Below are 15,686 nucleotides of genomic sequence, written 5' to 3'. Positions count from 1 at the left end.
GAGCGATTGGCGAAGATCGTCCGTGGTACACTGATCCGTCATACGCAAGGGCGCCCAGCAATCGATTGCACCGAACGGACAACAATGTTCAAGAAGCTAATCGTAGACGTCCATAAAAATGCTGCTGCGTGAGCTGGTGGAAAATTGCAAAACATGTACCACAAACTATCCGTATATTGCACACCAGCACGATCATTATCGTATCGAATGGTACGTCCGGAGAAGAGTCCGTCATTCCGCATCGATTGCAGCAATTAGTCTAGAAGACAAAGTTTAAAGTAATTGTTAGTCTGAACTCATGGTGAACTCACGCTTGCTTGCTGATCGTGGAGTTACATTTGAAATATTGTAGGTCTAAAAAAGGTAAAATAGCCTTACTGCTAAATATAATAAAAAATTGAACGTTGAAGATGACTTTATGCGAGTCTAGCATGTCCGTGCAACTCGCATTCGACTGAGAATATTTTGCATTTTTAAAGCTTCTACTTGATTTTTTAGCTCTACACAACATTTTTTTTACAAATTTCATAACAATGGCAAATGGACAATTTCCAATCGAGAACATATCCAACCATGTTCCAAACAATGTTTTTCCAATACAAAAACCACATAAAAAATTGAATTGATTTTAAATCAGAATATGCAACTGCTTTTGCTCTGGGCAATCGATTTAACATTTGTACGTAGCTGGGTGCACCATTTTTTGTGTGTAATCCCTGTTATTCCCTTGTATGATACGATAAATTATGCTTGCAAGCACCAAACTTGTGATTAATCCCGTAACCCGCAGCCCAAAGCGAGACAGAATTAAAAATATGCATTCGCTCGTCCAAAACCTAAACCATGCACACGGTGGAATGCATTCATTTTTGTTTGCTGCCCACAGCTGTCATCCTACTCGGGCCTCTTCTAGTGTCGGTTCGGCCCAACCAATGCCAACCGCTCGCCGATGATGGCCAACGGCTGTTTTTGGAGCATAACAAATCCATCTTCCCGCGGGACCTGATCTGTGACGAGTCGTTTGGTCCAGTGTCCAAGCGTGTTTGGGATCTGCATGATAGATACAGGCACCTACTCCAGTAGCACGCCACCACCAGGTTCGGGATGACTGTTTTTCTGGCCCCATGTATACCCGTAGGGTCCGTTCGAACAGTATATGTGAGGTAATGTAGCGAAACTCGTCACGTTCCCACGCAGTGATCTCCTACAACAACAACAAAAAACTTCTATCTTGCGGCATACATATTTTTGGGGAATCCGAATTCCGCACCACACCGAGACGGATTTGCCAAAAGCGACACGAACTTGAACCGAATCGGCATGCCATGGGCCCGTCCGATACGGAGGTAATACGGCAACGCTGGAAGGAAGAGATGGGAAAAAGCGAACTCCGGTAGCCTTATTACCGATTATTATACCTACCCTCGTCCTTGCATTTGCTTCCCGAGGAGTTCAAGTTCCTAGCTCTATACGACCGGCGCGTTGGTACGGCGATTCGTGCTGGACCATTATCGTCCGACGATGGAAACGGCTATCGGACGATGAGCATATTTAACGAAAATCACAGCAAATTTCTTCCTTCGCTACTCAGCAGAGGGTTAAACAATTATCTAAAAGTGTAGGAAGAGATTTAAAAATGCACGATTCAGATATTCTGGCGAATACTCACGGGAGAATCGGAATTTCTAACCCAATACCGAACAGGACAACCGTACGACACGGTCTTTGTGCAGCACGATATCTTTTGAGGATGTGTGCCCAGAAGAAGAATGTGATGAAATGTACAATGCCAAGGACTTTGCAAACCACTAACCCATAATTTCACTCGAGGACATTCGTCTAAAATCCCCACAAACCCACCCAAAGCCTGCTCGGATGGTTTGTTGACAAACAGTAACTGACGGGTATAAAACCGTACCGAGCTGTTTTCCCGCTTGGAACGAAAGCAAACGTCAGTTTTTCACCGCACAGTCTACTGCGATTCGTGGGAGAAAAGACCGATAATGCGTGTCTGCATGCGATACCGGGAAGCGTACACCTACAATTTGGCCGTTCTACACAGTCGAAACCGAAACATCAGCGTTACGCCCCGTTTCCCTTCGAGAGCGTTCAGTTGGCTGGCCGGAACGTCTGCTGGACTCGCTTTTTGCTCGGCGACTCGCGCCGGCTAGGTCTAAGCGACTAATGTCTGTCGTGTTGCCGTTTGCCACATACCACCAACCACAGTCCTGCGAACTGTTTGGATTCCCATCGGGTTCGCTCCTAAATTGTGGGATCGCTCGATCGGCGGTGGATCGGTTTCGTGACTTGGAAGCATTTTTGCGACGCGTACGTACAAAAAAAAAACGAACCCGAAACCAGGAATCGTACAAAACACCAGCCGATTTACAGTCCGTTCTGGTTCTGGTGGTCGTTCGATGGGGTAATCAGTGCAGAGTCCGAAAAACAAAACCTCTAAACCATACCAACCGACCTTTGCCGCCGTGCTTAGTGGAGCGAGCGAGCTTTAAGGTTTGATTCGTAACAGCGATCCCACGTCACCCACTGCAACAGGGATGTGTTTGCAAGAAACGAAGCAGACAGAGGGAACGGCGACATGGTCCTGCGCTGTGTTAGTTTCCCAGTTTCTTTTGATATCAAATTATACGTCTCCGAATGTAAAACGGTCCGGCACTGACACTCCCTCGCTTGTAGAATTGTTCCCAAACTCCTCCGTCCGTCAGGAGTCAATCGTTACTTCTGCTCACCGCACAACGAATAGTTGCCATTATTTATTAGCTTCGGTTTTTTTTTCTTTGCTCAGAACTCCGCAGGTACTTAACCAGACACTCCAACACTTCATTATTCGAAAGGTTCGTTATTCTTAACAAAATTCTCTTCCAGAATCGCAAAATCTTGTTCTTTCGCAAACCTTCGGCCGACCGCTTTGATTGGTAGCAATAAAATCATTAATTTAATTTAGCTTTCTCAAGAAGTCTATCATTTTATTGACGTCTCTCGCCGATTGCTCCCAAATGTAAAGTGCGGACTTGATCACGACGATAGTTTTCGGGCGGTATACACCTTCAAAGTTCGCCATTGAAAGAATCGGGCAACATAAAAAAACTGCCCAAAAATGCATCATCTCTCGCATATCGCTCGTTAGCCGATTTTGGCCGATGCCTCCCCTTTGGCACCGGTTCCAACTGCAACCGAAACGTGCGTGGCGTTCGGATGAATACTTTGTGAAGTTAAGAATGGCAATTTATGAGTTATTTGATTTAATTCGTCCGTTCTTCTAACCATTGATTCAATCGAACCCGTTGGAACACTGCGAGTCGAAGGATTTCTCTTGAATTTCGTTGGAATTTCCGATAATGTCTACTCTGAGGAAGGTGAAATGCTTTCTTCTAAACATTCCAAGAAGTCTTCCTTTGATCGTTATTAACCTCAAGGTTTGGAAAGAATAGCAAATATTATGCAAATTGCGTTGTACAAAAGCACAAGCTATTATATTGATTCTTCGGCGGTTTTATGTACTTCTTCAAATGGTAGATATTATTTAGGTATTTAATTATAAGAATCGGAAAGATATCGTAACATATTATTAGCCATTTAAAAAAGTTCATGGAATATCTTTAATAAACACATATTCCATAACAGATCTCGATGTTTTTTTTTTGTTTCCTTTGAAATCCCTTTCACCGCTTAGTCTATACAATTTCTCTTGTTGTATGTACCAAGATTTAGAATCTGACTTACGTAAGCGGTTTCAAAATTGTTGTCTCGTGCAACGAAGTATTCACAATGAACAAGAATTTCCAATAGAACGCATCATTACAAATTATCCAAGTAGAGGTCTCTAATAAACGTTTTCCTCTTTTAATTCCCCTTCTCAGCATCGTACCAAAAATTCAATTCGCGACAATGTTACACGTCGGTGCTTGACTGGTTGTGAAAGATTTGCGACGATGAACGCGAAATGATAGCGGAACATAAACGAGCCCCTCATTATCGTTCCGTCTGCAGCCAAAACACAGCCCAACCAAATGTTACCTTTTTTTTCTCGATCTTGTCCTACAATCAAACTATAAAACGCAACGAATTTCGAATCCTGTATCCATCCGTTGACCGCACTCTTTGATGTTTGCCTGCCCGGCCCGCCGTTACCAGCCGTAACCGATCTAATTATCCCGGCGGGAGGCACTAGCGAAAGGGGTTTCGTTTTTTTTTTTTCGCCGGTCGGTAAACATAAGCATAAAAGGGGTCATTCTTTGTTTTTCGCCTGATAGGGGAAGACATTTGAATTTAAAGTTTTCATTAGAGTTGGTACGGCGCCGGCAGAACAGATGTGGCCACGCGAGCATACGGCCACGGTGACGATAGCAATCAATCACCGGAACGGCGCCCGTAAGGCCGCGATGCAGGTTAAACTGTGCGGATGGGTAGAGAAATGTTTCAATCCCGGCCAGGCAGCTTTGAATTGGGCTCCCGCAGAAGTCATCAACGATCCCTTCACCCTCGGGGAGTGTTCGGAACCAACCGCTACAACGCTACAGCTCGGCCGTAAAATGGGGAGACACCACCAACACCCAAACAGGCCCAAGAAAGTCGTAAAAATCGAACATCACCAAACAACAAAACGCCACAGCATAAAAAGCAAAATCATTATTCATAATTCGAAACGATCACGTGCTAACATGTATAAATCACTACCAATTCCGTTTCGGAATGGTCGAGGGTAGTCGCGTTTCGTACTCCTAGAAGTCGTCATTTCGACGGCAAGCAAACATCCCAAACGCCTCCAGCGAACATGATCTCTTCACGGTTTACAGCTCGCACAGGATCCACCACGTGAAAAGGGGGCCTAGGCCTTCTGGCTGGCTTAATGTGATGGCCAAGAAGCGCCATCGTGCGAGGTCCTTCGGGGCAGAACCGAAACAACCGTTAGCATTAGGATCTGGAACCGTGCGTAGTGAATTAGGACCTTAAAGACAGGTTTCCTATAATCCTATTTCGCTCACAAGTCCCAGCGCCCAACTTCGCTCCGGACCGACAAAGAGTGGGTTACGACAAAAAAAAACAGAACAAACCCACCTTTGACGCATCGGAATGAAACGGTTCCGAATCACCCTAGAGCTAGCGGACAAATTATCGGTCGCCGGGACTCCTGTGTTTCTTTTGTTATTCCTGTGTTCGGTGGTTGTGTGTGTGCGCCTGTCCCTTTGGCTATGACTCGTGCTTGTTCAGTTTCAGCGCAGGGATGCACGTTGGAGATGGACCTATCGGCAGCAGAAGCAACCAAACAGCGAACGAACGACCAAGATACAACTAGCTTCCACGCGAACACACGGCCCCGACAGCGATTTATCATTTTATTTAGTAAATAAAGCCGCCGCCATGGCACGAAGTCGATGACCGAAAAATAAAATTAATTAAATCATGCAGTTCGGGAAAAACGGAACGGCAGTGGCACGTGGTCGCCATGGCTGTCGAGAGGTGGGTCCCACCAGTTGCCGCCGGCGACGTGGGGTCGTGTGCACTTTTTTCCACGCGTTGATTTTTTTTTTCTTTTTGTTTTGGTTTGTTTGCGAATGTGTTTGTGCGAATGATCCGTGCTGATCTGATGCTGCGCTGCACAGATTGACTTGATAGCTTGATGTCACATTTAGCTGATGGATGCAGGGCGAGCATGGAACATCCCGGGGCGGTGCTGGGTGTTGATAATGCTACACAGCGAGCAATTCTTCATCAGTTGGCGGGAAGTAGAACGACATAAACCTGTTGGTACAAAAGGTTAGTACAAAGATTCAGTTGTACCAAAAATGGCAGAATGACTGTGAACAACATTGTTCCGGGTCTGGAAGGTATAGGACTCGATGTTTCAAATAACTTCTGGTGGAACTCGTTGTTGGTTTTGAGTCATTTTTTTTCACTATTCAAGAGAGATGTTATAGACCAGAGCTCATAATAACTAACCTCTAGGTTCATCCCACCAAACATGCAGGTTGTATCCATTAACTAATCAGTCTGGATTGTGGTGCCTGTCGTAAAGCAATATCAGTTTGACCTTCTTTTCACATGAAGCTATGAGCAATGAGTGCTTCCCTCCAAACGCGTACAAATCTATGCAAATGATAGACTGTTCACTGGAACTACAGTTTCACGCTCCTTTTCTGCTTCCAGTCGCCTCTTATATTACCTCATGGAACATTCCGTTCCACTGCGCACATTTTGCATCATTATCAAGCATTCTTCTTTCACTCAGCAAAGCACAGGCTAATTTCCCTACGCGCTTAATCGCGCCATGCATCATGCAATCCACAGGATGGTGTCCAGCAAAACCCGAAAACAAGTCAAATTTACGGCCACACAATCTCCTCCCACGATGCTGGTCATTAGGCTACGGTCCCTTATCGGTCTGACCTCCCAAAACATGCACGCCAAGGCCTTCGATTGTGCCGAGATAAAGGCTTCAAGGATGGTGAGCGCGAGCGAAGAAGAACGTGGCTAATGTTGCACCCATCACACAACACGCACGAGACGCATAAAGCGAAGGCATCCCACAGCAGATCATCGACGCTGAAGGACGCGTGTTTCGGGATGAACAAAACAGAAAGCCTTCTCTTCCACCCAAAAAAAAAAATGTGTAAATGCAATAAACGCGCCGCCATACAACGACCAGTTGACGCGGTGTAGACGTTCGGCAGACGTGCCGTGGTTCACGAACGCCCACACCCTGGAGATCTTTAAACCCGGCCATCGTAGACGATGTACCCTCGTTATAGCCCTTCTACCGGCGCCATAAACATGCGCACACTGCGCGGGACGATAATTATAATGCAATGGACCAACGTTTTCGCTGATCTTTCCCCCCGGACGCTGGACCCTTTCGAACGCGACCCACCAAATGTACCAACGATGCATCCAACAGGTTAGGAGATCGACCCCCTCCCAAAAAAAGCACATGCCAAAACATCAGCAAATGTGCAACACACATTCCATCCACTTGGAACGGTCTCGATCGGCCCCTAATTGTGGGGGTGAATGCATTTTTGTTTTTTTGGGGAAAACCTTTGCACTACACCGAGATCGAGATGCTGTTGGGTTGGAAATTTATCATAGCGTTCATGCGGCTTGATCGCTCCCTCTCCCCGCTTGTTTGGTATTGCTGATATTCTTCGTAATCTGGATCGTTTATTCTAAGCTGACCTAACAGATATACTGCCGAACAGGCTCGTTTTCTGATGCGCATTCTTAAGGGTAATAATTATAGCCTCACTAATTTCTATCTTCAGATCGGTTGTTTAGTGTGATGTTTTGTATTCCCTTCTTCTATTCTTGAGGTCAATTATTCAAAGCAATTTTTGAGTCACACTAAGCGTGTAAAAAAATAAGAATCAGATAAAATTTAGGGACAGTTTTCATAACCTCAGATGATTAAGATACAAATGGTTTGTCATTCTATTCAGAACTTCAAAGCTTGCTGTTATCGAATAGAAGAATTACCTTGCACGATGACGTTATCTATTCGAAACATCATCTTTTCGATCACTCTGTTATCTCTCAAGGATTAGCAGGTTGGCGAAAAACGCATTCACGGTATTTAGCGCTCTGGTTCCGACCACAACTGGGAAAATATCGGGCGGTAACCTGAGCATATCGTACGCGATCCATCCGTGAAGATGCTGTTTGATTAATAGATTCAACCAAAACCGACCAAACGCCGAACCCTTACCGACCGTGTGCGTTTTGGGCTGTTTCGTGGAAATATGCCATAAAATTAGCACGAAAAAACCGCGCCACACGGACCACGAAGTTGTAATGATTGCGAGCTCACGTCGACGACCTCCAAAACCCCACACCGCAGTCCCGTGCTGGCGCTTGCGGGAATCAGGGATCGACCACTGGAAGTCGGGTGGTCCTAACCGTACCTGATTATGGATCCCGAAGACCCGAAGCGGGAAGAAAATCTCCACCGAGTTTCGATACCATTCTCATACCGCTGGCACCGCACCAGCACTAAAGTGTTGTTTGTTTGCCAGCACAACGCAACGAACAAAAAATGACTAAACCTAAACCATCGGATTCTAATTGTCCATCATTATTAAAGCATCATGTTCTGGGGCACGATTATTATTTTATGTCATTATAATGATGACGATTTTCGTGGCGAGTTCGGCTTGCGCGATGAACCCTCGCACGCAGCGCTTTTCTTTCACTTTGCTCAGGCGACGCGCTGATATCACATGCTCGGTTCGCGTTGAAGCGAAGGAGTTTAAGCCGAACCCACCGAATCGGTCTATAATCATGCTGTCTTGCGCACGGTCTAGTGTTTGACGATATCTGACGACGGTTTGCGATAGGATTGCGTGAGGCGCCCTGCATAGTGTACACGGTCCGGGGGTTTTGATACCTGTACATCATCATTCTCCAAAGGGTCAAGTGGGTTTGATTTGAATATACAAATTTAATGAATGAACAGGTAAGTTTTCTGAATGAAGTTCGATCCTAGACGAACGGGAAACACAGATTACACCCGACTTTTGAGATGGATTCGGAACACTTCAAATGGTTGGATGAAACAGTGCGTGATGGAAGCGGTTTCATAGCGTGATGTACCAGTAACAAGCCGCACAGGCTGTATCAATTAAAGGCAGGCAACAATAGAGCTATAAAAAATACACAATACAGGAAGAAGCTGTTGTGATACTCATTGAGCTACACTGTACATTTTTAACTTTATCTCACATACTTAAGTTATAAATGTTCTTAAAATTGTTTTATAAAAAAGATTAAATTTAGGAGTTTATATTCGCTAACTACAGCAATTTCTCGTGAAACCAATTACAGTATTTTCGGTAAGGTAATTTGTTTTTAAGGGCAGGGCGATTAATTTGTTTTTTGTCACCTTTGTCTCTAATCCGAGGTTTTTCACAACCAGCTCGATTCTCTGATAAGCATTCTGTATGTAAAAGTGACGAAAACTATGTCTAATTCCCAATAAACCATGGAAGTTCTTTGAAGAGAAAAGCATTTGCTCATAGAAACATATTAATTCGCATAACTTTTCAATTTCATTAACACCTCAAGAGACTCCCATTTCGATACACCGCTTGGTGTTGGATGTTCTCCAATAGCGTAAACCGTCACCGGAAGTTCGGCACATTAAAACATCTTATGCAAACAACAGCAAAACCCGGCCTCAATATTCATAAATACGCCGGAATATTGCCCTGTTCCACTGCAGAGACGAAAAACTTCATTACACTCATTAACTGCATCTCGTTCCGAGGGAAACGGTCGTGTAATAAAAATTGAAGATGAAACATTACCCATAAACCAATCGATGGTGCGGGAAACAGTAAACTTACAATCCGGACCGAACCGTGGCCGCCTTGGGCTAGAATCTCTTCGTTTTTTTTGGTAGCAACCATACCGACCGTAGGCGTATGTGAAAGAAAGAATTGGAGGTAAAAATATCCACCCTCCCATCACTAGCCCCCAGCACCTCCACAAGCGCCTGGGCAGAAAATCAAATGAGCATCTCCACACATGCACGCACAGAAACTCTGCATAAATTTTTATTTCCTCCCAAAAATCAATTCTGCATTCGTTGGTTTTATGCGAATGAAAATTTGAATCGGGAAAGGAACAGGGGGGTGAGTTTGCTTGTTGTTAGTCGCCCACCATCCGCCGAAGGGATGCTGCTGCGTTTATTTACTGTGCACCCGCAAGCACACCGTCCACCGTCGGACAGAAGACAAAGAGGCAACGGGTTGCATTTTATTAATGCTCCCCTCCGTTCCCTAGCTGTGTTTACAGCTTCTGCTTGTATTTCCTTTTTATCGATCCTTCTTCGCTTGATGCTTCTTTTTTTTCCTACTCCGTTACCATCCTTCCGGATCGCCAATCAGGGAACAAAACTGCAGCACATTACTTGCACATGCACCCGAAAAAACAAGAGCCCGCCCGATGGAAAGAGAGCCAACGGGGCCAACCGGTCATGTTCGATATCTTCCCGTACGGATCCCGCCGCAATCGAAAGCCGCGCCAAATGCGACCGATGCAACACGGTGCGCATAGTGCCGCGGAATGCAATCGCTCGCGGTCCTGCGCTTCGGTTCGCGGCTATTTGTGTATGTGTCCGCGTGCATTCGCAGGGATTGTTTCCACCTCTTCGGGGCCACCGTACGCACGGCCGGGCGCTGGCTCTCTTTCTATCAACGCGTCCCGGTACCCGGACGCCGCCCGGCGTACTGCCCGGCGACTTATGCGTTCGTCTCGCTCGCCGCGCTTAGCTTCCTTTGCTTTGCTTTCATTACTTCGTGTATGTGTGTCTGTGTACATGGAGCAGTTTCATGCTTATTACACCTTCTTATGTACACGCTGCGGAAGATGCGTCGCTACTGCCCTTTTTGTTTTTGTTCAATATCGGTTCAGTGTAGTTGTTTGGGATGGTTGTACACTGGTCGAGGGGATGATGATGATGATGATGACGGTTTGTAAAGCCAACGCTGCTGACGATGACGATTGAGCACCGCATTGGGATGCTGCTGTCGATATGCCGCATGCCGGGAACAAGGTGCGGAGTTGAATTGATTGGAAAATGGAGACGCACACACGGTAGTTTTTGGGCGGTCGATTTCTTTGACGGTCACGAACATCATGGTTTCTGTGATGAGTAAAGAGAGGATAATTTCAGTGTTTCGTTTATTTTTTTATCTTTCATCTCTAGCAAGTAATACTACAAAATGCTTAGAAAAACTCATTTGGCAATTGCAATAGGACTATATGACCCTGTAAATTTGAAAAAAAATTATGCTATTTAATCATTATCTCACATTAATTACCCAAGTTTGGTTAAAACAACGAGTATGCCAATTATATTCACATCATTTAATGAAATTTTTCAACATGGCGGGGAAGTTGTCAGTATTTTTTACAAATTTCTTTATTTTCCTGTTGAAAACGACTTCGACTATAAGCATGTAAAGTCTTTTATTTTACTTTAAAAAAATTACAATGGATAGTAACTTCTTCAAGTAACACAAGTTGTACGTTAAAAAAGGGAGTTTACCTTTGCTTCTTTAACACTCTTCTTTGGGCCTTTGGTTAACAATAATAAAGGTGGTGAAAATCTATTCCTTGTACGCCATTTTGTTGTCACACGCTTGCCACAGAAGACATTCGACCGTCTTCGTGCAGTTCCTTCCGGCACCATTGCAAGGGGTAGTTACAGTATATTTGACAGAATATATTCCCCGCAATGTATAACGCACTAGTAATGCTGGTCAAATTTTGTTGCTACCTTTGCGTCCATTCGCCCCGAGCCATTTTGCTGCAAAAAGCGCACGCGCTATCAATCCCATTTCATTTGCACCAATCCTTCGTAAAATGAGGAGCAAACTAACGGCAAGAATGTGAATTGATTGTCCGTTTTGAGTGTCACGCGCGGGAATGCCTGCAGCTATTTGGGCAAGATGCCTTGCGATTTGATGGTTGCAATAAGCGGATTTGGTTGAAGATGTATGAGCAGTAAAGTAACGATATGAATTCTTACATACTAATGTGGCCATTTATTTTTAAAACAATTAACACTTTGAATGGAATGTCAAACCTTTTATTGTTACCCTTGAATATTTACTGTTGGAATTGATAGTAGTGCTCAAATATCTGCAACACCACACCACCAAACAGCATACACCTCCTTGAATCACGAATAATTCAGTATCTCACCGATGGGACAGATCGTCGTGTGAAGTACACCACCGAAGGTAATTATTACTGGATATTAGAAATTACAACCATTCATGCATATCACAGCACCCAGCTCACGACTCCCACATTAGAAACATACCGTACCAAATGAGATACTCCTGGGAGTAGTTCAAAGTGTTCAAGAATGTAGCATTATAAGTTTTAAAATCCAATCACCCTCAATTGCTCGTGGTAATGATCAATCGTGCTTCGGAAAGAGACTCCCCGAAACTTCAGCTTCGCCGCATCATACATATGGTGAGCTTAACTTCATGTACACAATTTATCAACGAAACATAAACTTCACAATAAGTTAATCTCAACTAAGGCAAACATTCGCCTATACAGCCACTAAGACTCTGAAAGCTGACAGCAGTCAGTAGCACAAGCGTTCCCAGTCTCTAAACAGAGACTCACCACCCTTTTACAGTGGAAACTCCAACTTCAAGTGTACAGTCGTTGGTAATAAGGTATCAATTGCTTCCAATACCAATCGTTTTCCTAGCTTCCACTCCCTTTAGCACCCTTCCTCCCTTTCCCATCACAAGGGAAAATTACTTGCAATCGATTCGTCACTTCAAACAGCTCAAATGTCCAGATGCACTGCAATCAGCTTTGCCGGTTTCAGTAGTGTAAGTATAACCGTGAGCGAGAAAACTTGATCTCCAACTGGTGTTGGAGGCAGTCTGGTTCTAGGAAAAATCATATCCCATACACAAAACCCACCACTACCACTGAAACCCCTTCAGGGTGATGAGCTTATCACGACTTTTCGCGCTCATGCACTACTTTTGCCCTGTCGGTGCTCTGTCGACCGTAAATGGGGAGAATTGCAAGGCTTCGTAAACTATTCCTATCTGTAGTTCAGTTGCTAAACTTTATTTAATTATTTACTTAAACAAACTATTAAAAATAACACTGAACTCTCATATAATGCAATGCAATGTGTTCTCCTTACGATTGTCATTAAAACAGAAGGAAACCTCAAATTTGTATCCCCATATTGTGTACTAATATTTGAGAGGGCTCAGGTTAATTCTTCCCCTTCGCACTCCACTCCTAACCCCAACCCACTCCTCATCCGCAGGACCCACCGCTCATTGCAAAGCATTTAAACAGGATGGCGATCGGGCTATCGGAAGGATCATTAAAATTGATCCGTAATGTGTAATTTAGCAGCGATTGAGCTGTGCGCAGGTTGACTGCGGTCTGTGCCGCGGTAATTGCCGGTGTACCATTCGTTCCCTCCAACAATTTGCAAGTCACGACTCCCGCACCAAAGTGACTCGCCCATCCCACCACATCTTCCCTCCGTTCCTGCGCCACATTCAGCATCCATCCTGCAGGATGACTGCTTTTCAGGAAAAATCATACTCCATTCCGTTTGCTTTGCCCCTTTTTTCTACCGTTGTACCGGGTAGGCAACCGCGTGTGGCAAATTATTAGTCAACCTGCGCCTACCCGTCCTGGCTGCCGTCTCGTTTCTTCACCACCGTCGCACTAATCGCGCCAGTAATTACGGCCCGGCCACGGTATCGTGCACCGCGTGTGCTGGATGGACTTTTTCTAAATTATTGTTTCAGGATAACACAGCGCATCCATTTTGCACGATACGCGTACGCGTTTCGGGGTAAGGTTTCGCAGCCCATGCCACAGCTCTGATCTTGGCCGCCACCCGATTGGAGCATATGGGGTGCGGGATCGGGAGGGAAGTGGGCGGATGGAGGATAACTGATGGGGCAGGACGCTTATCTCTTGGGGCGGTGCTCGGGAACAAGGATCGCAAATAAATCGGCTCCAAACAGCCTCCAAGGCTAGCCAGCTGGTGTTCTCGTGACCGTTGCAGCGATCTTATTGGTTTGTGCTGTTAGTATCGGTGTAGTGAAGAGTTGCGTGTGACGAGGAGAAAATGGCGTCGATATGCTGGTTACACAGATGGGGAGTTTTTAAATAGTTCCCAACGGCACAGCAAACAATCTAAAATTAATATCCTAAAAAGAAATAAACACTACCGTAGAGTTCTTAAAGTCGTGTAATAAAACAATATATTGATTTATTAAAATATATTAGGAAAAAAAGAAAATATAACAGAACAATTATAAAAAGTACTAAAAATTATTAAACAATTTTTTGGTAACTTAGTTTCAACATAATAAACATGAATATCTACATTTATTCTATTTTTAATGGTTGATAGATGCATTTAAAAAAAAAATATTTTCAATTGAAACTTAATTTTTATTTTCCAAATCCACCCTTCTTGAGGAAGTATTTGTACGGGTTTTTATCCGTTTTATCATTGGCCTATTCCTTGTCGGTTCTGTCTAGTCTAAAAGCCCGCCGAACGCAATGGCGTCTGTACAGGAGAACTTTATTAGCGATCGCGGTTCCCGATTAACGATCAACCACGATCTCTAGTCGACACGGCAGACGGTAAAGCGAGCGAACTATGGCAGCAAAGCAACAATCTGCAAACAGATTAATGTGCAAGAAGCGCCAACCGTAGGGAAAGAACGAGAGCACCCTGATGCTGTACTTTATATCGCATTTTATTCTTCCCGCAGTACGCGTTCCGCACACACACGGCTGGGGAGCGTTTTAATTTGTGTAATTTTACTTCGCTTTACCGGTTTTCGTACCGTGCCAAGGATCATAACGTTGGTGGAAAGCAACGTCGGGAGGATCTGCTTGGTGCCATTTCGGTGGCCTATCTGCAGCTAACAAAAGGGAGACGCTAAAAATTTTAATGCCCACCCTCCGGTTCGTGGTCACTCTTCCTTGTGAGCGTCACCGATCACAAGTGTGCCCACCATCGTGAGATCTCCTCCTACGGGAGCATATACCATCTCGGGGCTGCTGTTGCTCCTGCCTAACGCTTTATTTGCTGTTCACCGCAGCCCGCGGTCCAACGCAATTGATGACTCGGCTATTGCTATTTCTCCCTAAAAAAAAAACACACACACACACACACAAAACAAAAAGAAGCAAAACAGGCAATGCACGGCTCAAACGGCCCAAGGAGCCTGATCGTACCAACGGCGCACATAAACGCACACGATTTCTGTTTTTCGCAAAGGGGCGGAATAAATCGGTAAAGACAAGTTCGCCATTTGTCGGACCAAACGGTTTATGCCTGCCGCCGATGAAACGGATTGCCTGTACCAGCCGGGACCGGTCGTACACAGAACAACAGCAACAACAACATCCACCCAAAGGGCAGATCAGCTAACAACGAACCCACTGTTAACTTGTTTTTTTTTTTATGCTGTTTCTTGCAACCAAGTACGACAGGGGACTTTATTTCTACCAATTTACAAGTAATTTTGGAATTTTATTCTAAAAGTTTCAGAATTCCAAAGTAAAAGTGTTTTCAAGATATCCTATACTATTTGCTTTAAAATAAACTACATCAGACATAAGAGAACAATAAATATAATTTAAAGAAGGAAAAATCATCTTCAATGTTTAATAAACTGACAAACAACATCAGTAAATAGAAGTAATTGAAGCGTTGGTGCTTGATGAGTAACCCTGCAATATAAAGCTAACCCCACCAACAGGGCAGCTGAAAAGGGACATAATGCAACGCAACATAAAATCGCCCCAAAACCCCGCTTGATTGCCCAGTGCCCAGATTGCCGTACCGAAACCAGCCCGCACACATGCCACCTTTATTTCCAGCCTAATAAGAGAAAACTAAAGCGAAAACGGAAAAATCATATTCACGAACAGCCCCTGGGGTAGTTTCTTATCCAGCTGAAATTTTTCCTCCCATAAAAAAAAACCCACCGTGTTTGTGCTGCACACATTTTGGGAACACATTCCGTACTGTCGTCTTCGTCCGTTTTGCTTCTCGCCGGTGTATGTCGTTGCCGTCATCAACATCCACTTCGGTCGTACGGTTCCTCCCCCCCATCGCTTCCATTCTGGCTGAGATGCATATTGTG

This window comes from Anopheles marshallii, chromosome 2 (genome assembly GCF_943734725.1).
Source record: "Anopheles marshallii chromosome 2, idAnoMarsDA_429_01, whole genome shotgun sequence".
In the NCBI taxonomy this organism is placed as follows: domain Eukaryota; kingdom Metazoa; phylum Arthropoda; class Insecta; order Diptera; family Culicidae; genus Anopheles; species Anopheles marshallii.
Note: the sequence above shows the minus strand (reverse complement) of the source record.